The following is a 24,208-nucleotide window of genomic DNA, read 5'->3' as shown; positions in this document are numbered from 1 at the left end:
GAACCGGAGGGTCTGTTCCCAGCTCTTTGGTGTGGTAGAAGTTTTGGTTTCTTTAAATACTCAGTTGTGGGGGCTGGAAAGATGGCTCAGCAGTGAAGAGCATTCTTTCAAAAGACCCAGGTTCAAATCCCAGCACCCACATGGCAGCTCACAACTGTCTATAATTCCCAGATCAGACAAGCTCACACAGATATGCATGCAGACAAAATAGCAATGCACAATACATACATACATACATACTAAAGAAACTCAGTTGTGTTATGTAACCAGGTGTTTGTTTTAATCCCAAGTGTGGGATATGGAGCTGCTTTTAGTTTGTCCACAGCTGATAATTGCCTTGAGGGGCGTGGTCTTTGCCAGCTGGAGTTAGTGGAATTCTGAGGACTCTGAGAGAGTAGTAAATATGAGAGCCCACGGAGAGAAAGAGAGCAAGGGGGGTTTGGAGGAGATGGATGGAGGAGAAAGAAGGCTGCTGTTTGTTCCGCTGCCACCATTTGCCATTTGCTGTTGCTGGACTGCTAGATATCCTGACGACCAAGATTGGCATTTTCCCAAAGAATCTGATGACCCTAACCTAGCCAGAACTAAGAGGTCTACCTCCTTTCCTTTCCTTCTAACCTTCCTAGGATTGGGGGATCAGAAGGGAGTTAGAGGCTTTGGGAATCCCAAATAAAGTAGAGGGTAAACACTAGTGCCTAGGGGCACTGGAGATGGCTCAGCAGTTAAGAAAATGGACTGCTCTTCCAGAGGACCTGAGTTAAATTCCCAGCACCCACATGGCAGCTCACAACTGTCTGTAACTCCAAGATCTGATGCTCTCACATAGACAAACACTCAGACAAAACACCAACGCACATAAAATAAAAATAAACTATTTTTACAAACCCAAAACTAGTGCTTAAACTTTGGAGTGTTACAAGTGGACAATCCTCAGCTGATTTTCCAGAACCTGCCTTGGTTTACCTCCCCTTGGCATTCGGAGTTAATGAGTAGGCATGGCACAGGGTTAGGAAACCGGGCCCCTTGTTCTACCTGGGAACATCTCTGAAGGGATATCTCAGCCTCACAGTGTCCTGTGAACTAGAATAGGGCCCCAGCAAGCTGGAGTTACCAATGGTCTCACCGTTTGTTTGACTGGTCCTGCAGCATCTCTTGCCCGCCTGTCCCCAGGTTTGCCCCTAATGCCAGGAGCATTCTCTGAAAATACTCCCACACGTATCTCTCCCTTCACGGTCTCCTTTTCAGGAAGCCTGACTAGCTGCATACTGTTTCTTTACGTGTACCATAAGATTAATCATGGGGCTGGAAGATCTAGAGAGTCTTATCTGGAAAGTTCCTAGACTCGTGTGCTGGTACCTGTTAAAGTTCATTGTCAGCCAGTAATCCAAAATACAGTGAAGGGTTTTAAAACCAGAACTTTGTGGACAGATCCACCTACTCACCTCCATTCTTGCTCACAGTTTGTGTACCTCAAGCTTGACCACAAACTGTGCTGGCTCCGGGTTCTTCCGCCAGCACATTCTGCTCCTTCCTGTCTCAGCCTGTGCCACGGCCTCTCTTCTACTACAGCACCATCCTCCCTCTGGACTTTTTTCTTTAAAGACAAGTCTCATGTAGACCCAATCTGGCTTCAGATTTACCATGTAGCCCAGGCTAGCCTCGAATTCCTGCTTTTCCTGCCTCCGTGCCCAGGGTCCAGATTCTAAGCATGTGCCATTAGACCTAGGTGGCTGGCAAGCTCATAAGCTCTGTGTGTGCCCACTTTCATGCTGCCCCTTATGCCATGTTCTCTCCTATAGGCTATCACACTAGGGATAATGAGTCTCAACGCCCTTGGCACATCACAAGTTCTTCAAGACCTAACTCAACATTGGCCTTTGGGTTTCTGTTGCCTAGCAATTTTGGACATATGAAAAAGGAAATTGAGCCAGTGTTCCAAAACTGTCATTTAATAGTTCTGGGCTCCTGGGGAGCCCACATATGCAATACTGCCCTCTTCTGGCCAAAATGACAGCAGCCCCCCCCCCCAACACACACACACAAAGAAGGAACCTCCTTGAGGAACTCATATTATTTCTAGCATATATGTGTGCGTAAATAAGACCTATGTATTTTTAAATTCCATATGTCTAAGTAGCTAGGATAGATACTCTCCTTATATTGTGGTCTGTGTATGCGTTATGGTAGACTCTTCAAGAACAGGATAACAGGAGATAAACAAGGTCTGCCAAAACAAGAGACCCAGGTCTATTAGTATGTGCTAGGCTATCACCTCAAAGAGGATTGAAGGGATTGTGAGGCATGAACAATCACCATGAACAAAGCTTTTCTGAAGTTACCGACATTCCTGGACCAATGGGCAATGAACTCCTTATTCTAGGGACCCCAGTGCAGGAAGAGCTACTGCTCTAGCAAAGACAACACAGCCAGCCAAGAATGCCCCGAGAATGACCTGAAGAAGCCACAGTGAGTCTGAGAGACATCGAGCTGACTTGGGATGGTGGTGTAGTGATGAGAGAAGTAAATCCCAAAGCAAGGTTAAGTGTGTTTCTCAGTGGGTGTATCCTCTGGTGGTCCCCATGGCTTCTTCTTCCCCCGACAGGAACAAAGAAAGACATTAAAGGCCTCATGGGATTTGTAATATGTCATCAGTAGCAAAGCTGTAATCTAAGACTACTATCACACGGGTCTCTCCTCTTCAACCAAGATGCCATGTGCACTGAAACAATACCATGACATAATGAAGTTGCTGCCCATAAAACCTAAAGTGGGCCTCCTCGATTCTAACCATCACCGCTCCCCAAAAAGTGAGAATTCCTAGAGTAGAACTATGCTTTTTAAATACATGTTTCTTTAAGAAACTCCTTTTTGGGGAATGCTTTCCAAATGAACTCTATCTCTTAAATTTTTTAAAACAAGCCATGCTATTTGCTGATTTAGCTTTGAGGTATTTTCAGTAATTTGAGCTGCAGAGGGGAAAGGCTAGGCTAGGCTGCAGCAGGTACTACCCATTCTCTTTGAAGAAGAACCAAAAGGGGGTGGGGGGATCTTGGAAAGGAGCCCTGAAGACAGATTACCAGCTCATCCTTGCAGAACCCCTGCCCTCTCCCGAGGCTAACCTGGGGAGGTGATTCCCACTAGCTTCTAAGCGCCTCCACTTTGCCTGCAGCAGAATTTTATCTGGAAGTTTTCATGTGGCTGAGGGAATGCCTGCTTTGGGGCACACATGGGCACACTGCCATGAGGTGGGGAGTGCTTTCTGTTTCTTGACAAGTTAGACTGAGGTACCCATGCCTCCTTATCTCTTAAAATGCCACTTTCCAAAGAAGCAAGGGGCTGATTATAGATCAACTTTTTAAAAGATAAATAAGGAACCAAGACTAGGCAGATGATTTCATTGGCACCACTCAAAACACAAGGACCTGAGTTCAGTTCCCCAGACCTCAAGTGAAAACCTGGGCACAGAGGTGCACACTTGAAACCCTGCCATTGGAGACATAGAGATAGGATCATCCCTAAGCCTGGCTGGTCAAGCCAGCCTAGTCTAATTGGCAAGCCGTAGGTCCCACGAAGAGACAACCTGCATTTACTCCCCAGGACCCCCGTGGTGGAAAGAGAAAAATTACTCTTGCAAGTTGTCCTTTGTGGAATACATACATTATATGAAGTATATGTAAAAATTCATAAAACATAGTAATATGGAGAATAACTGAGAAAGACACCTCTGGCCTCTACACGAGGCACATGCCTCCCTCATGCAAACATGGATACATTCACAAACACACAAACACAGGAACCCAAAAGTGGAAAGTTTAAATCATCCTTGATTGAGTATAGAGAAAGGCACTGTTAGCATTTCACTGTATGTATTTATTTCTAGAGCTGAGTTTCTGGGTCTAGGTAAACACATAAAGATTTTAAACAAAACTGGAATTGTGCCTATTTTTGTGCCTAGTTTTCCTGTTCTAATAATATAAATTAGATTGCCTATTCCACTTTTTTCCCTGGAATTTAATCATAGCATTTGCAGACCTTGGTCTGGGTAGTTCTTTCATTGAGCAGCCTTGAGACCAGGTGATCTTAACACGGCCATTTTTATCACCCGCCTCCATTAACAGGACAAATCTATGGAGTGTGCCTTGTCTGTACCTCTGTTGGGCATCTTCCTATCTGATTTCCGTGTCCCCCAGGAAGTTCGGGTTCTGTGAGAAGCTTTCACAGTAAAAATCTTGAGAGGTGAAGGAAATGTATCCATGTTGCAGTTTAGAATCATGCACCATTTCCAAACTTGTTCAGCTTATATTCTCTCTTCTGAACACACAGCTACCTAGCTAAGCAAAAACAGTGCATCTAAAAAAAAAAAATCACTATTTCATAGTAGTGGGCATAGAAATGTCCCTGAGAGTTCTTTTCTTCACAGCTGCTTTCAATTTAAATAACCACCTTCAAGGACAAGACAACGTGTACTTTCTGAAATATAAAAAACAAAAGGACTGTCCAAAAGTAACAAGAAAGACAAATAGCTTGCCTTCTAAACACCTCATTCCTGTTTTTGGGATTCAAAATGAGAAGGAAGGAGGGGAAGATAAAAAAAAAAAGATAAAAAAAAAGTGGTGAGTAGTGGTAATCCAACTATGGCCTATCACAAAAATCTGGCCCCACATGAATAAAATTTTATTAGTATACAGCTACAATTTTATGTTTGCATAGTGTCAGTGGCATTTATTGTGCTACAGTGACAGTGTTGAGTAATTGCCATGAAGACCTTATGGTCCACAGGCTTAATATATTTACTGTCTGGTTCTTCATAAGGCAGGGGACATCTGAAACCTGACCTCAGGAAGGACTCCAGACAAATGGAGGTAAAAATGTGATAATTAACCACACACAGGATGGGTTTGGAGGAAGGTGTTCTACAGCCAAGGAAAGAAGGAAAGACAAAGAACAGGAACCTCATTTGCTCACACCTCACCCCCATAATCATGTTCATACCACTGTGGAACACTCGTGTGATTTCTGTGGGTCACAGCACAAGGTACCAGTAATCTTTGTCCAAAGGTCATTTCACTCCATCTGAATGGACTGTGGCCAATTTCCAAAGTCCAGCTGGAGAAGTAAACTTGTACCACTTTAAACTGTAGAAAGTCTAGAAACAGACAGTAGCGGCCAGGATTGCTTCACCACCTGTGATTGAGGGGCTCAGCTGGCCTCAGCCCAAATACCCACAGTTCTCTTTGTCCCTTCTGCAAATCAGTTGGAAACTTAGCCTTGTTGCAGCATCATTTAACTCCAGAGAGAGAGAGAGAGAGAGAGAGAGAGAGAGGTGTAGGCAGGCAGTCCTCCCCAAGCTGGGCAAAACCCGCAGCTACTAGGGAAACACAAACCTCAGAAGTGACAAACAGGGCTGTCCCTGTAGCCTATGCTGTCACAGGTCTCCAGCTTGTCTCAGTGATGGCCCCGCTTTTGGTTTTCCTTTTCTCTCTAGGCCCTCAAACCTCCCCTCCCTACTCTCCCCACATCTGGTCCTCAACCCTTGTTTTTCTCCCTCCACCCTCTCCTATCCAATTTCCTCTCTGCTTCCTCTTCCACTGTCTATTTTCCTTCCTTATCTGAGTGAGATTCAAGGAGGGCCTCCCTTGGGCCATCCTTATTAGCTTCTTTGGGCCCATAATTAGTAATCTATTTATCCTGAAATATATGCTAATATCTCCTTATAAGTGAGTACATGCCATGTGTCTTTCTGGGTCTGGGTTACTTCCCTCAGGACAATCCTTTCTAGTTCCATCCATTTGCCTACAAATTTCATGATTTCCTTGTTTTTAATAGCTGATTAATATTCCATTATGTAAATATTTTCTCTATTTTTCGGTTGAGGGGCATCTAGGTTATTTTCAGTTTCTGGCTATTATGAATAAAGCTGCCATGAACATAGCTGAACAGGTGTTCTGGTGGTAAGGAGGAGCATCTTTAAGATTTATGCCCAGGAGTGCTATAGCTGGGTCTTGAGGTAGATCTATTTCCAATTTTCTGAGAAACCTCCAAATTGATTTCCACAGTGGTTGTACAAGAGTTCAAGCCAGGCCCAGTGTCTGTCTCTTCTTGAGGCCTATGGATCCAGATGTAGAACTCTCAGCCTCTTCTGCCTGCATGCCACCACGCTCTCTGCCACGATTATAATGGTCTAAAGATCGGAAACTATTCGCAAGGTCCAATTAAATGTTTTCTCTTATAGGAGTTGCCATAGTTATGGTATCTCTTCATTACCAGAGAACTTTGACTAAGGCAGCCTGCTCCATAGAACTGCCTGGAAGATTCAATTGGCTAATATATTGATTTTTGACTGAGCTCTGGCAGAGAGTAAACTTGACCTTTAATGATTGAAAGCTCGTCTCAACCACAGTAGGGTCTCTGAAACATGTAGATCTTTGCACAAGTATTTCTGCTTTAAAAATCTCTGTTGACCCTTCCTCCCATGTTTGTATAATTGGTAACATTCTTCGAACTCTTCAAGCCTTCCTGATTCCTCCAAGCAGAGCCCACTAATCCCTCTTTCGGTTCACTTAAGTGTATGACATTGTTCTGTTCTGGTTCATCTGACTCTGCCCTTGGCCTTGGACCCGTTGAGTATGAGGTCTTTGTATTCAGTACCTGGCATATATTAAGTCCTTAACAAATAATGAAAGGAAAGGTTTCAAGTTGAAACAGAAATAAGTGCAATGGTTTGAACATGGCACCCAAGAAAATTATCTTTGGAGTGTTATAAAGGGCCGACCATCATCCACGTGGAGTCCCTGATTCCTGAGAATAAGTTTAATTTCAACTTGTTCCAACTATATTTGGAGTTGACTTTTAGAATTCCTGAAATTAATACATTTTCTTTTTCTAATCACAACCTGTCTTACTTGGCTAGGTTATTTTGTGCATCCTCATGTCACATCCTATAGAAGCAGAACATGTGGGAAATGAGAGAAGAGTGTTTGAGGGGAAAGATTTAGGGTTTCATAAGGCTCAGTGGTCTAGTTAGGGTTTGAATGCTGAATTGTTAAAAACAAGGAAGGCCAGGCTGGTGTGGTGGATTCTTGATCAGAAGAGACAAGGGCTTACTGGTGATGGTAGTCACAAGGGACATTAGAGCAGTGTCTTTGTTAATATGAGTCCACTACAAAGAGCTTCACAAAACAGGGTCCATAGATTTTTCATCTCACGGGGAGGCTGCATGGTCAAATATAGTTCAGAAATGATGTACCCTATGCCTTCCTCTCTTGTGTAATAGTCACTATGTGTAGTTTTGTTCATGACAAGAGTAAGCAACCTTCCATGTGTTCCCCAGGGAGTGTGCATGCATTTCCCCTTATCTGTGATGTGAAGAGGACTGGGAAGCACTGGGCCACGGAATACTGCTCCTGACCCCAGCTGCTTGTCTAGGCCTACCAGGGGAAGGAAATGCTGAAATCAGAGTCTTGGGAAAGGAGGCTACTCGTCTCTTGGTGCTGGCTCCTTTTCACTGTGAGTGAAGAGAAGGATACCCCCTCTCACACACACGTCCTGAACTGAGAAGGGGGATATTTTATATTTTCAGTGGCTTTCCAGAAATCCATTCCAAGAATTCAGCATCATGGCAAAAGGGACGTGAATTTCTTTGCAGGGAGCCATAATGGAGGCCTTGGGTATTTGTAGTCTTCTCAGTGAGTTTCAAAAATGATATTTTCCAACTCTTGTTGCCTGTCGAAATACCATAATCCTCCTTTAGCCACTCATGCCAGCTAATGTTCCTTTCCCTGGCAGCATCAGAGGGTGCTCTGTACTCCAGACTGGCTTATGTGGTGTGCCCTTCAGAGGGATAGTGTCCTCCATGGTCCTGGAATCTCAGGTTTGTAAAGATCTGATGGTTGATCGTTTGTGTGTGTGTGTGTCTACCTCACATTACAAGGGTGGAAGGGCCAGATGTAGCATCTTTAAAACCCAGCAGATGACCTTGCTGTCACTGGGGTAGGAGGGTCTTTGTTCATTGCCATCCGGGTGTACTGACCCTAGATGAATAAGCTACACTGTGGAGAAATGTCTTGTGTGGATGTAGCAGCTGTCAATAAAGAACCGATTGGCCAATCAGCTGGGCAGAAGGACAAGAAATGGAAGGTGAAACTTTCTGGTAGGGAAAAAGGAACTCTGGGAAGGGAAGCTGGAAAAGCCTTTCGGAGACATAGAGGAAGAAAGATGTGTTTGGATGCTGGGAGGGTAGCTGGTCATGTGGCTGGATGAGGCAAGGTAGGTGTGATATAGGTAAAAAGACTCAAGCAAAATAGTGTAGACTCTGCCCAGCCAAGGCCTCAGTTTAAAAAATTTAAAAGGTCTTAGCGTCTTTATTTTTATGGTTTAAAGACCGTCCTGGGGTCTAGGTTTTTTCTTCACCGGAGATATAAGCCATGGGTCTACACTATACTAAGCCACCCCTGGGCCCTTTAAAATTCACCTATTGGACCTGCTCTGACCTCTGTGCCGGAAACACTCACAGCAGACACTTCTGATGTCAGGGTGAAGCAACAAGGCTATGGAGAGAATCAGGTTAGACTGAAGACCAGGCGTCTGTGGCACCAGCTCTGCCGAGGAAGGGGGTCCCAGGGCAGGACCACTCTGCTCTGTCCCACTGGTGAAAATAAGCTGACCCACCTTTGATCTGACACCAGTAGCTAGCACAGTGCCCAGCTCTTCTGCAGACTGCCTTTCCTCTTGCTGGCTTCCTCTTGGCTGGCTGGCAACGCCAGGAGCTCCTGCTGCCTACCCTGCTGGGGAATGTGACAGGAATGTATGAGCTCAGAGCCTGCTTGTGTTTACTTCTTGGAGAATGGTGACTGTCCACATGGCCACATCTGGAGGCCAGACTCCGCTGAGATGTTCATCTGGGAGAATTTAGTAAACTTACACATGAACACCAAGTGTTCATGCTGCTGAATTAAGACAAGGTGGCCCCAGGGCTGAAGGGACCGAAGAGCCATGACTCCTGTGGGCGGAAAGAACTGGGATGGAATTTGTAAGACCACTCCAGATGTGGCTTGGACACTTGCTAACTTCCTAAGTGTTCCTTCCTTTCCTCTTTCCCTCTTTTCTCCCGTCCTCTTCACTCGGCCCCTCCCTTCCTCCCACTGCTCTAGTATGTGTATGCGTTTGAGGGGTGGGCATATCGACATCAGAAGTCAATATTGCTGCTCTCCACCTTCTATTTGTGGCGCTCTCTCACTTGAATGGGGCTCACTGATTCAGCTAGCCTGCTGCCATCAAGCCTTGGGGATCTCCCCGTCATAGGCTTCCCACTGCTGGGATTAGTCTTTGCTGCACAGGTTTTTAGAGTGCTATGTTTCAAACTTGTGTCCTTATGCCTACATGACAAGTAACATACAAATGGGGTTCTTACCCAGCCTCCCCATCTTTCTTAAATCCAAGACTCGAGGGAAAAGCAGAGATTCATGGAGAAGCCTTAAGGTCACTACATGGCGACTGTGGCTATTTTAACATACTGCCAGGCTCAGTCAATAATTTTATGTCTTAGGATGAAGTTTCAGTTGATAATTCATTTGGCAAAATGTGATTGGAAAAGTTATAAATAACATGACGAACTGTAAAAGACAGTGATAAATGCGGCTGCCAATTCAAGGGTTGTCTTTCCTGGCATGTGTTGGATTCAGTCTTTGTAAACTGGAAAGCTTTAATAACAGGGCAGAATTTCCATGTGGAAAGCATTAAAGAACTTCGGCCAGATCCTGTGATGTATGAAAATATGAAAAGTGGATATTGTCTGTCAGAGAAAAGTTAAAATGTAACTGTTTGAAATGCCTCAATTAACCTTGTCTTATATAAAAATTCCAAGTTGCTCATGCATGCTTCTTTAATAGTCTGCTGTTCTATCTTCCTTACTGAGAAACAATTATCAAAGAACTGGAAAATACTGGAAAACAGGAAAAATAAGTAATCTCACCATTAAAAGACAGTTTCATTTTTCTTTTAGTGTGATTTTAAAAATCTGATTATAAATAAGTATTTACTTTTAAAATGATGCAGGGGTTTAGCTCAGTGATAATGACTTGCCCAGCATATGTAAGGCTCTAGGTTTGATCCCCAGAACTGCCAAAAAATTATTACTGTATAAAGATCATAACTATTTATGATTCTTTGAATATGTATATATTGTAGAATGGCTAAATTGATTTAATTAACATGCATGATCTCATACTTAATTTTAGTAATGGCAACATAAAGCTTTACAGCATTTTTTCTCTTTTTTATGAAAGATTTCTTCTGGTTGTTTTTAGCTATGTGTACATGTGTGGATGGATATATGACCGTGAGTGCAGGTGCCGGTGGAGGCCAGGGTCATCAGACTGCCTTGGGGCTAGTTATGGGTGGCTGTACGCTACCCATATGGGTGCTGTAAACCAAACCCAGGTCGTCTGAAGAGCAGTAGCATTTCTCACTCTTAAGTTTTGATGCCAGTCCCACTTGTAGCAACTTTCATTTAATTAATTTATATTTATAACTTACATGATGTATAAATAATATATTGTGATTAGACATATCACCCTCAGGTACACTCCATTGTAGTCTCTGATTTGGTGAGGTTTCTTTCTTTCCTTCTCTCTCTCTCTCTCTCTCTCTCTCTCTCTTTTTCCTCTACTTACCTACAACATCTCTTCATAGCTCTGGCTGTCCTGGAACTTATTGTGTAAACCATGCTGAGCTTGAACTCAGAGACCCACCAACCTCTGCCTCCCATGGGCAGGAATTAAAGGCCCCCTGTGCCACTTCACCCAGTGAGGTCATTCTTTTTAGAATTTGCCTATTAAATAAGGTCAAATGCGTGTTTTATTTCACTTCATACACTGTCCCTGGGCACGTAAGTGATAGCATGGTGATTATGACTAAGGTAGCAGTGAACGTGGAGTGTTCATCGACACATGTGTTCCATGTCCTTTGCACACTCACTTCATGTCAGATAGTCAGTAGTACAATACTGGAACCTATGCTCATTTTTCTTTCTTTTTTTTAACCTCCACACTTTGCTACCGCCAATTTAGAGCTAATTGACACCGATGGTACAAGGGTTCCTTTCCCACCAACACCTTTGTCACATGTGTGTGACCCATGGGCATGTCCAGAGAGCATTGACAGAGGAAGGAAACCCTAACCCCACCCTGGACAAGAGGAGTGCCATCCCATGGGATGCCGCAGCCCAAAACAAGCAAGCCAGGTGGGTGAGAGCGCTCCTAGCTCTCTGCTTTCTGATCCATCCAGATGCGAGCAAGCAGGCTCTCAGTCTGCTGTTCCTAACCACCATTTCCTTCCCACCGTGGTGATGTACTACCAACCTGTGCCAAAGTAAGCTCTTCCTGCCCGAATCTGCTTCCTGTTGGGCATTTGGTCATAGTAAGGAGAAAGTGACTCAAACTTTTACCTTTTTAAGTTATAACCATTCTAAGAGGTACAAGGTGATACGATCATGATGGTTTTAATTAGAGCTTCTCTGATGACTAGTGATGATGAGATTTTTTTTTTTTTTTTTGAGAATGAAAGAGCTGCCCTGGCTCTTAATACTCTTTTTCATTCCCTTGGGATGAAATCTCCACTCCTGTGGAAACAATTACTTGAATTTTGCTAAGATCGGCTTGAATCTATAGGTCATCTCAGGTCATGGGAACCTTTGTTCTTTCTTCTACTTCATGAACATGGGATATCTCTTTATGACTGTGGCATCTTTAAGTTTTTATATTAGTGTTGTAAATAGTTTTCAATGCAGAGATTTTTTTTACCTCTTTGGTTAAATTTATTGCTAAGAATTTTATTATTTCTTGACACTTCCATAAATAGGATTATTTTCTCAGTTTATTTTCAGATCAAGTTGTTAGTGTACAGAGACACTACTGATTTAGAAATACCCTCTAGCTTCACTGAATTCGCTTATTCGTTCAAACAAACGGAGTTTCCAGGGCTTTGTATATCTAAAGTGCCATTGCAAACACAGACAATTTAATATCTTCCTTCCCAATACCTTTTATTTATTGCCCAACAGTTCTAGCTGTGACCAGTTTTGTGCTGAATAGAAGTGATGAGAATGAATTTTGCTCATCTTTATTGGTTTGAAGGAAAAGCTTTGACCATTTCACCAATGAGTGTTTGGTGTTGGCTGTGGGTACAGCATGCACGCACACACACACACACACACACATGCTCACTTACAATATTTGCATGCAATGAATTGCAAAGTAGTAGGTCTCTTCATATTGTTTTGACATATCCTTGTTTTGGCTGACTCTCCCCTCTCCCACATACATATATGTAAAAATTAGAAGCTCCCATATATGAGAGAGAAGCATGCAATGTTCGTCTTTCTGAACATTTGTTAACTCACTATATATATTTTCCAGTTCATCCATTTTTCTGCAAATTGCAGTTCTATTTTCCTTTGTGACAAAATAAAATTCCATTGTATCTATCTACTACATTTTCATTCTCCATTCATTTGTTGATGGACATCTAGGCTGATTCCATTTCCTTATAATATGTGGCCCCTTTTGTGTGATGGGGTATGTTTTTTGCCTGATTTATTGAAAAATTTTTATCATGAAAAGACAATAGATCTTGTCAAATTTCAGTACTTGATGAAATGATAACTTGAGTTTTATCCTTCACTCTGTTAATGTGCTTTATCTCATTAGGGATTTGTGTATGTTAAACTATGTTTGCATCCCTGGCATAAATCCTTGACCATAGTCAATTTCTTGCTGGACATTTCACAAATTCAAAAGCATTGTTTGATTCTACATAGTTAAAATTGGTTGGAAATTACTTTTGGACCATACCATTGTGTCCACAAGCAAAATACTTGATAGTATTTCAGTCTTCCAGAATGGTTAAACATTTTTGCCTAGCTTATCAGTCCTGCAGAACGTGCAATGGATACTTGGGAAGATGTATGTATTTAGCTACTTTTAGAATGTTCTGTATATGTCTGTTTGGTCCTTTTGGCCTAAACTTAAGTGTGTTTACTTATTGACTTGCTGTGTGGAGGATGTTCTAGTTTCATTTCTGTTAATATAAAATACCCTGACAGAAACTAACTTAGGGAAAGGGCAGTTTGTTTGGCTTACAGTGGCAAGAGCTCAGAGTGGCTAGTCACATCCTATCCATTGTCATGAGCGATAAGAAATAATGTGTTCAAGACTGCTCTCTTGCTTTCTTTCTCCTCTCTCAGACAGTTCAGAATCGTGCTGGGAAATGTTGCAGCCTGCAGTGGAATGGGTCTTCCCACATCAATTAGCAAGCAAGACACACTGAATATCCTCCTGATTAATTGACCCCTTTGTCATTAGAATAAGGCAAAGTCAGCCATTATATAAGTTTTGTTTTGTTGGTTTGTTTTTTGTTTTTTTTTTTTTCTTAATCTAGTTATCTACCTTCCCTCATTTTTCAATTTCTATTTGCATAGAATATCCATTTCCATTCCTTCACCTTTAATTTATATATGTTCTTAAAAGTAAAGTGAGTCTTTTATAGATCACATACAGTTTTTTGGTCTTTCTAGGTCTGTTTGTTTGTTTGTTTGTTTAAATCCATTCTGTCACACTATGACTTCTGATCAGAGAATTTAATCTCTTTATATTCATGATAGATAATTATTGGCATTTGTTGTTTTCTGGATATGTGGCTTCTTTGTCACCTGCCTTCTGATAAGCTTTGGCTAATGTTTTTTGTTGTTGTTTTGCTTTTAAAATCCCTGCTATAGTTTGCATATCTAGCATAGGTTTGGGCTTTCTGGTTATCTGGGCTTACCTAAAATATTTTATAATCCCAAAAGGCTAGTTTAAATTAATCATGTTTCTAAAACTACAGTTTGGGGAGCCAGCATGGTGGTGCACACCTTCAGTCCCAGCACTTTGGGAGGCAGAGGCAGGCATATCTCTGAATTGCAGGCCAACCTCGTCTATATGAGTTCCAGGACATGCAAGGCTATGTAGAGCATCTATTAAAACAAAACAAAAACAAACAAACAAAACCCTACAATTACAAAGGGTAATTGAGAGGCAATTCAGTCAGTAAAGTGCTTGCCTCCAAAGTAGGAAGAGCTGATTTTGACCCCAAAATCAAATCACTGTGTTGGGCAGAGACAGGGCGATCCATTGGATTCACTAGCCAGCCAGTTGGTTTGAGCTCCAGGCTAATGAACAACCCTGTGCCAAAATTGGCAAATGGTGTTTCCGAGGATGACATCAGCGGTGTCCCTTGGCCTACATATCTATGTGCACACAAATGTGCATACTCAGCTCTCATGTTCTAATGTTACAATTTACATCTTTTTATAGCATGACTTACTTAACACATTCCAGCAATTTTTAAGAGTTTGGCTAAGTTTTATATACATTCACATATAATTACATTATTAGAGTTTTCTCAATTTGTGTAGTTATTTTACATTAATGTGTTTCATACTTTATGTGGCTTGCTCCTTCAGCCTGAAAAAATTCCTTTAGCATTTTTTTCTCTAAGGTGATGATCATCTCCTGAGCTTGGTTTGTGCTGAAGAGCCTTCACCCACCTTCATTTCTGAAGGATAGGATAGTATTGCTAGGTATCATAGTCCATGTTTGTAACTCCTCCTTTCAGTGTTTTGTGCATGTTATTCCAACATCTTACCTGCAGAGTTCCTATAGAGAAAACTTGCTGATCCCTTATTGTAAAACTTGGCTTGTCGGAATGGCTTCATTCTTCTTGCTACATCTTTGTCTCTGGTTTTTAACAGTTTGATTATAAAATATCTTGACATAGTCTCATTTGGACTGGATATGACTGGAAATCATTGACTCTCTTATGTCTGAACATATGTATATTTGTCTTAGTTAGGGTTTTATAGCTGTGAAAAGACATCATGACCATGGCAACTCTTATAAACAAAAACTGGCTGGCTTACAGCTTCAAAAGTTTAGTCCACTATCATCATAGTGGGAAGAAGCATGGCAGCATCCAGACAGATCTGGTGCTGGAGAAGGAGCTAACAGTTCTGCATCTTGTTCCACATGCAGCAGAAGGGGGGAATGAGTGTCACACTGGGCATAGCTTGAGCATAGGAGACCTTAAAGCTGGCTCCCACAGTGACACACCTCCAACAAGCCCATCTCCTAATAATGGCACTCCCAACGGGCCACGCATTTAAGCAGTGGAGTGTATGGGGCCATACCGGTTCAAACCACCACAGTATTGATGTCTAGATTTGAAATTTTAATTTTTCTAAAATAAGCTTTATGATCTTTTCTGCCTTCTCTTTGAATTACTATAACTGGCATCTTGTTCTTTTGAATGCTGTCCCAAAAGTTTTACAGCTTTCTTTATTCCTTATCAATATTTTTCTCATCTGATTGTATATTTTTAAATATCCTATATTTGAGTTTATAGGTTCTTCTGCCTGATTACTTCTGCTTGGTTCTATTGTATTGCTCATTTCATTCCTTTCTCAGCTCTAGAATTTTTAAAAATTATTATTATTGTTATTATTATTATTGCTTTGGTCCTTAATTGTTTTCCTGACTCACTGAATAGTTTGCTGATATTTGCTGAGCTTCCTTACAATAATTACTTGGAATTCTTTGTCAGGTAGTTCATATGTCTCCATCTTTTAAGAATCAGTTTATTGTTTTTTTGGGAATTTTGTGTTTCCTGATCTCTCTTGGTTCTTGTAGCCATGTATGGTATTTACACAGTTGTGGAAATAGAAGCATATTCCAGTCTTTGAAGACTGTTTCCATCTGGCAAAGCCCTTCATTAGTAGCCGGTTCGGAGACTCTGGGAAAGCTGGTTGTGGTACTTTGAATAGGTCTGGCCCCCATAGGGAGTGGCACTATTAGGAGGTGTGGCCTTGTTGGAATAGGTATGGCCTTCTTGGAGGAAGTGTCACTGTGGAGGCAGACTTTGAGGTCTCATACACACACACATGCACAAGCTCCACCCAGTGTGGATTCCAGTGTTACTCTGCTCTCCAGCATCATGTCTGCCTGGATGCTGCCATGCTTTCAAACCATGATGTTAATGGGCTAAACCTATAAAACTAAGCCAACCCCAATTAAATGTTTTCCCTTATAAGAGTTGCCTTTGTCGTGGTGTCTCTTCACAGCAATGGAAACCCTAACTAAGACAATGGTCACGTCTGGATCTACTAGGATGAATCCTTTAACTAGGTCCTTCAGAGAGTGACCTGAAGCCTAAGTCTATATGGGCTAAACTGCCATTGAGGGAGCATTAAGCCCTGGTCTGTGTCCTCTAACCATGGGAACTGTCATGGAGCCTATCTCTTCAGGGATAAACTTGGAGCTTGCATCCATAGGAACCAACCAGTGGGGCCTGCTGGAGTGCCTGATACTTGAATCTATGGAGCGGGCTGGGACTGTGAGTGTACGGCATCCATAAGGGCTGGCTTGGCACCTAGAGCCCGAGTCCTTAAGGGCCACCCTGGCAATGGGATACACAAATACGTTATTTTACTTACTGCTGTAGCAGAACACCTGATGTGCGCAACTCTGAGGATGAAAGATTTACTTTGGCTCACAGTTTAGAGAACATAGTCCATCATGGCAGGAAGGGCAGAAACAGGAGTATCTTATAACTAGAGTGACAGGAGTTTGGGGTGACTGTATAGCATAACAGCAGAAAAGAGGCAAGTATGGCCCATAATTCATGAGATATGACTCAAGGTCCACCAAGTAGGCCCCACATCCAAAATGTCCCTAAAACAATGCCACAGATAAGGACACAAGCCTGTGGGAAACATTTCACATTTGAACCATAACAACTTGATGAGCCTGCTTATACTGGATCTGGCAGAAAGCAGGTCTTCCCCAGTGTTAAAGTGACAAACTAGACGAGGGCAGGCCTGAAGCTTGGGATTGCCTCAGAGCTCATGTGGAACTTGAGGCAGGGCCACCTGGAGGATGATTTACAGGTGACACCTACTGGTAACATGGTTGGCAGTACTGGGCCTGGTGATGAGATCAGCTAGGAGTCTGGGGATACAGGGCTTTCACAGCATTGGCTTTTGTTGGGGGAAGGCCTCTCAGGGTCCGAGGCAAAGTTGGCAGGCATTTCCCTCATCTTTCTCCAAGTAGAAAGGTGTCTTGCCTCAGACTGGGGAAGAAGTGCTGTGGGAAGTCTAAAACCACTTTCTACCCTATTCAGAGTGACTCTTATTTCTATACCGTACCCAAGTATTCTTTGTTTTGTATGTGTTTTGTTCTCTTAAGACAGTGGCTCAAGTAGTAGCCCATGGTAGCCTCATATTCATGGCAATTGTCTTGCCTCAGCTTCCCAGGCGCCATAATTCGACATGAGCTATCATGTCTGACTCTGTTTAGGTACTATTACCTCTCATTTTGTTTCCTTAGTTCTTGTGAAGTTATATTTCATTTGTAGATAGTTGTCCAAATTGATGTTTCTGAGAGAAAGTAATGCTAGAAAGTCATTGTTCTGTCTTATTTTTAAAATAGTCCCCTTCCTCCCCCTCCCTTCTTCCCCACCCCCTCTGTGTGCATGCCTACCATGTGTCTGGGTACTGATCCTCCCCTTGCATCTTGTTTGACTCCGTCTCTTCCCTGTTTGTTTCAGCATTGTACACTCTAGGGTACCTGGCCCACTCATGGAATCCAAACTCAGGTTGTCAGGCCTGTGTGCAAGCACTTTTACACCATGAGCCATCTCCCTAGCCCTTAATATATATTCCTAAAAGCATAGTAGTAACTTATTTTGGTGTTTTCAGTTTTGATTCTTGAAGTTTTTTTTGCATGAAAACATTACAACCCAATAGTTGAGTAGCCAAATGACCACAATTTTATGTTTATTCCTTTACTTATGTAACAATATCTATAGTAGATTCTCAAGTTGTTTCTGCATTTTTTTATTGACTTAAGTGGTGTTAAAAAATTCAACCTACTACATTTTTCCTTAGGATAATTATTTCTTTAAAATTGAAACTTGAGGTTAGACTGGATGGCACAAGCCTTTAATCCCAGCACTCGGGAGGCAGAGGGAGGTGGATCTCTGTGAGTTTGAGACATGTCTGACCCACATAATGAGACCTTGTCTCTAAATTTCCAAAAGTTGATCAATCAATTAAAAAGTAAAATTAGTATTTAAAGTGAAACTACTTGAAATAAAGGACATTTCCTCTAGTTTCGCTTAATGTTACCAAAATATTTCCATCAAATGTCATTCTGTTAAAAGGCTTGATTGTTTTTTTATGTGACTATTTCTTTAATTTGCCTGTTGTTTATCTGAGTACAAGGTATCAAGTGAATGTATAAGTAACCAACAAACCAGCTAATTGCTTTTATTTTATTCACCACTCATCTCTTCCCTGCCCCCTTGCACTGCCTTCTTTAGTATTCCTACTAAGGTCCGATAGACCTACTTTGTCCTCTTTAGCTATGGGCTCATCTCCAACAGCATGTGGCTTTTATTAGTTATATAATGTAACATGTGATAGGAACTTTTTTCCAAAAACTGTCTTGGCCAAAAAAACTTTAAATACAGAAGGATTCTATAAAGATCTTATAATATGAAACTTATATAGTTCCACACATATTTTGAATGATTTGGTTCTACACATATTTTGAATGTATGAAAAAAAACCACAGACTAATATTTGCCTAGTACAAAGTTATGCCTGAAAATTTAATTTAAAGTATATGCTCCTTCCAGTCAGCACCCCCCATCATAATTTTTTCCCAAATATATTCTTGCTTCAGTCTTTATCTTATCATCAGTTAGGGACTAAGGCATTTTATGTTCCATTGTGGATTTGACCTACGGGTGCTGTGTTTTCATTTTCTCGTTTATATAAAAACACAGGACTTCTGGCAAGCGACAATCGAGGTGTGTGCTCGTTAAGACCCACTTAAGCGTTCCGGTGCACTCCCGCTACAACCAGTCCAGTCTTGGTTGCTTGTTGCCCAAATGAGTTTAGATTCACAGAATCTAAGGCCCGCCTCTGGAAAGCCAAAAAGTGTTCTGTGGGCCCATCAGTGAAAGATGGCGTAGCCATTCCACCACCTGGGCAGGTAGCTAGCTGATGGTAAGACACACAGAGGAAGCCTAGCTCTACCTGTCTGCTGCTTCCTTGACGTCTTCGGACCTCTATGAAATAGGAGAATCTGTCCTTCTCCCCTTAATTAGATTTGTCCGTGCCAGAGAGAAAACATCCAATGGCAAGTGTGCCCCGTGGAGTAACCAAAGGTCAAAGAGCCCCAACCCTGATCAGCACTGTGCACAAGATTGCCGTGGGCGTTAGGTATCATGCTGTACAGAAACCACAGCAGCCAGCAACTCAGCAAGTGACAAAGTGGCTCAACACAGTGTGTCACTGTCTTTCTTGGGTTGACAGCACCAATAATATTGAGTATGTCAACATACATGTGGCTTCTTGGCTAATTAGAAAATCGTTACTGCATTCCTAAGCTGAATGCTTAATGACAGCAGGGAGTTTGATGGGACTGAGACAGCCTTCATCACTCAAATTAAGATGGTCTCTGCTTGTGCAGAAGTGACATGTGACAATCCGATCTTTCATCAACAAAGGACTATCTGATGCATTCATTGATGCTGCCAGGAGTGGGCAAGGAGATCAAACTGTTCAAGGCAGCTGAGTCAAGCCTGCAGGGAGGAGATGGCAATGGTAAGTTTCCCTATATTAAAGGCCTCAAGTTACAAGGCCATGAGAAGCTAATTCTCGGCAACTTTCCAAACCTGGGGAAGGTGGCAAACTCCAGGAAGTGGGAGTTAGAAGGGTCTTTCAAGGACTACAAGGTTGCCAAGGATGGACTATCACACCTCGTGGATCTTGAGGGCAAAGAGGTAGTCAGAAAGCGTGTGGCCTCAGTGATGCGGACAGAGGCTCTTAGTGAGGATATCACACCTAACTTGGGAAGGCCAGCCTCAGCTTGATAATGATGGCTGTATAACTATGAATGATCTCCTCCACCTAATCAGGACTGGTCTAAGATCATAACTTCCACTAATGACAATTCGCCCCTTCCCTCTGATGTGTTTCTATAGATTAAATATTAAAGAAAAAAGAAAATATGCACAGATGTTTATAGAGGGGATAATCAAGGATGAGCCCTAAAAACTGGAAAAGTAAAAGCTTTAATTAAAAACTTTCATTCTCGTTGTTTGTTTTTAAAGATAATTTTTCTCCTCCGTCTCTTTCTGTGGGGGGAGGGGCACAGATAACTCATACATACCAGCCTGAATAATACCACGTGCAGTTTAGAAGATGAGGAAGGAAATTGCTCCAATATGTATTACCAAGTGAAAAGAAGTCCTCACCGACCTTCCAGAATCATTCATGTGATGTGCCATTCAGAAAAGCAAAAATGCATCCATAACTGTTGTGCAGTGGGAGTGGGTGTCTGGAGGGGTGCTGCAAGTTTTTTCCTTTTCACATGGCTCTCTCAAGAACTCAGAAGGAACTATTGTGCCAGTGCACTAGCATGAGATGACTTCCAGCTCAGAGGGTCCAGTGCTGTGACTAAATCTTTAGCTAGCAGGGATAGAAGATTTTGCGGTTGCCTTTTTTGTTAAGAAGCCATGCTAAAGTAAGAAAGGCTTGCCCAGGAATGGCCAGTGAGTGACTGGGTGCCTGGGCACAAATGAGGTCTGGGCTTCCCAGCCACAAATTCCATCCAGCAGGTCAGGATGGGTCCCGAACAGTATGGCCTATGAAGTGATGAAGGGGCATTTGCTAAGCAAGCCGAAACTTTGGCACACCGAGTGCACAAAGTCCAAAGGCAGCTGGCGAGGCAGGAGAATGCATCAATCGCTACTGAGAACTGGCTGGCCAGGTGGATCGGTTCTGAGGAGTGCATACTGCTCTTGCAAAGGATTGACATTCAGTTCCCAGCGTCACATGGAGAAGCTCAAAACTAACTGTAACTGCAACTCCAGGGCCTCTTCTGGACTCTGGGCATTTACACACTTGCAGGCATGTGCGCGCACACACACCACAGAGGAGAGAAACGAATCTTTGAAAACAAACAAATAATAGTTATTGGCACGGGGCAGGAAGCTCCCCCAACTTGGGGCTTTCTTCTGGTGTTAGAGATACAATTTATTGAACATAAACTATGCCCCAGGCACTGTGCAAGGAGGTTGAGTAATATTTTTTTATTAACTTTCGACATCTAATCTATATCATAGTTTGGGCCATTTTTCTGTATTTTATAGGTTAGTCAGATAAAGCTGAGAGCAGCTAGCACTTACCTGGCAGGGCCCTATGATGGGAAATGGAACTCAAACTTTCGGGCCATCTGTTAAAGGTTGTGTCCTCACTGCCTGGAGTCTTCAGAGCAGGCTGACTAAGAACACTCAGGATCATCAAATGAGTTCATGTGTAAGCCAGAGGCTCGGGGGTGTGGGGGCAAAATCCTAGTGGCCCCAGCACTCCCTGGCTCTCACCAGTGCACACAAACATCCTCCTTGGGAACCAACGCCCCTCTCAGCTACTCTCAAGAAAAACCACTTGCAAAATGCACATTGTGCTCTTGGCCGGGGACACCGTGGTTTCACTCTCCCATCATAAAAACTGAAAACCACCACTCCAGATGAGTGACTTCTCCTCTGCTTGTATAATCCCACTTGTAAGCAGTCTGGGCATTCAATTTCAAATGAATTAAGGAGGGAACCTAAAGTGTGGAGGATGTCAGCGGGAGCATTTACAAACTCAGAGTTAATGAACATCAAATCCCACTGCGGTCTGACAGACGGTGACCTTTTGACTCGAAAATTTGTACATCCTCTGGGCTGGAGCTGCCTCTGTGCTGTTGCCTGAGCATGTCTCCTGGAAGGGTCTCCTCTGGCCCCAGACTCTCTGAACTTGAACCAGGAAGGCCTGCCCACACCTAGGCTCCACTGACAGATGGAAAAGCCTGAGTATGTCTTTTTGTTGTTGATTTTTATGATGATAAAACAGGGTTTCTCTGTGTAGACGTGGCTGTCCTGGACTCACTTTGTAGACCAGGCTGGCCTCAAACTCACAGAGATCTGCCTGCCTCTGCCACCCAGAGTGCTGGATTACAGGCGGCACACCGGCTTGAGAGTTTATCTTCTTAAGCATATGGTGTTAAACACCTTCACCCTGTCTGTACCACCAACCTCGGGCACTCCCTTCATTTTGCAGACCTACGTTGGTTTTGTTCATTGGGATAAAATAAGCAGGCCTGAAAGTATATTGTTTTAGCCATGCTTAAGTGTGCAGTTGAATGCATTCCGGACACTCAGGCTGTCACACAGCCAGAGCTGCCCCCACCTCCTAGGCCTTAACTTTTACTTCCTGGCTATTCCAAAACTGTGCTAATTAGCAACCCACTCAGCTTCTCCTTCCTGACAAACTGACTTTCTCTTCCAGACAGTCCATTGCTTTCCTGTAGCAGTGCTGGGCTGTCCAGTACAGTTCAGTTGGCCTCTGCCATGGAGCAAGCATAGGCTCCCAAGTCGTCTGTTCTCCCAGGTGGCCAGGCTTCCGTGAGAGTTGGGTGAGATCTTCCTCGCCAGCCGGATCATGAGCTACCACCTGTGCTGGCCAGCAAGCATCTTCCTACCTTTGATTTCTCAGTGTCCAGAACCCCATGCTGCGGTTAGAACTCGCTTTGTTCCCTTCTTAACAGTGTGTCCTTGGGCAGCTGACTTCCACAGCGTATTCTGTTTGTAGAAAATGGAGTCACCGATAATTGTTAGTGTGATTGCAAGAATAAAAACAAGTTTGTGGGTTGCAGAGATGTCACGGTTGATAAAGCATGGGTCTCACAAGCATGAGGAATCTGAGGTCAGATTCTCAGAACCCACATGAAAAACCAGGCAAGTTGGGGCAGTCACAGTTAGCAAAGTTCAGGGCCAGTGAGAGACCCCGTTTCAAACAGAAGGCTCTTGAGAAGCAATACCGGACATTGGTCTGGGGCCTCCACATCTGCCCATACCCACAAGTGGACATGCACACACGCGTGCATCTACACATAGGTACACAAAGGATTTGCAAAACCGTCTCTCTGCATCTAGAAACTGTCCTGTCCTGAGGCCTTCCTGCGGGTCCTCTCTTTTTTCACTTCCTTTTCTCGCCAACCATTCCCCACCCCAGGAAGCATTGCCTCTGGTGGGAAAACGGAATGTTTAAGTTATCCCAGGATGTGGTACAAAGTCGGAGCCAGGCTCGCTGCTGTCTGAATCCTAATGAGCTCCAGTGTCTGACCTCTTCCCTGTGGCTGAATCTGGAACAAAGTGCTGACATTGCTGTCACAGCCTCCTACTTTGGAATGTGTGGAAGATGCCTCCCCAAATGCCAATTTACAGGATGGAAAGGGAGCCTGGGGCCTTGAGGATCTGGGAAAACAGTCTCTCTCATTCCCTGATTTGCCAAGTAATTCCGTTTACAAACTTACAACAACATCCTTTCCCTTCCCTCTCCACTTTGTGAGTGAGAAAAAAAAGGCAATCCCTTGGTGGGCTTAAAGAACAATTCACTTATTTTAAAAGTGAGTCAAGGGGAAGCAGGCCATCTGTCCGCCCTGAAATCCTCACAGCACAGGAAAGCAACTGGGTAGACAAAAGCAAACTGGGATAACCTTCCCCAGACTCCCTGTGGGTTTACCGTCTGCAAGTTTAATCTTCTGGAAGGAAAAAGTGTCTCGGTGATGTTCCTGGCTTGGGGAACACACGCCAGAACATTCACATTATGTCATGTCTCTGTCAGATGCCTTCAAAAGGAAATGGACGCGTTCCTTACTTTGGTGTCACCACTTTGTCCCAAGCACGTAAGTTACAGCCACATTGAACCGCTGTCACATTCTACATCTTTATTTGGATGCTTCCGGACACCCGTCAGTCCAGCAGCCCCTCTCTAAGCTGGTATGATGCCACCTTCACCTAGCCACGCCTAGCTCCCTTGACGACGCGTAACACACCACCTGTAGCCTTCCCCCATCCCTGGCTCAGGGAACTTCCCTTCTTGCATCGAGCCAGCAAAACCCAACAGTGTTTTATTTTGCTTCAGGCAGCAGGCGGGGTTCCCTTTGGGATATGCACTGTGGTTATTGACATTTTGTTTTCATCTCCATGCGCCTTTGTGAAGGAAGAAACTGTGTGATGCCCATCTTTGTACCATGCACCATCTTAGTGCCTTGCCTCTGTGTGG

The 24,208-nt window shown here is 43.2% G+C and overlaps 1 protein-coding gene across 3 annotated transcripts in view; it reads right to left on the bottom strand.

Moving 5' to 3' along the window:
• Ccdc3 (coiled-coil domain containing 3) overlaps positions 1–24,208 on the bottom strand; it is a 91,781-nt gene that overhangs the window by 3,649 nt on the left and 63,924 nt on the right. The window lies entirely within an intron of this gene.

The sequence above is a fragment of the Meriones unguiculatus genome, chromosome 19 (genome assembly GCF_030254825.1).
Source record: "Meriones unguiculatus strain TT.TT164.6M chromosome 19, Bangor_MerUng_6.1, whole genome shotgun sequence".
Lineage (NCBI taxonomy): Eukaryota > Metazoa > Chordata > Mammalia > Rodentia > Muridae > Meriones > Meriones unguiculatus.
The sequence above is the reverse complement of the archived record's forward strand: the minus strand, read 5'-3'. Positions and strand labels throughout refer to the sequence as shown.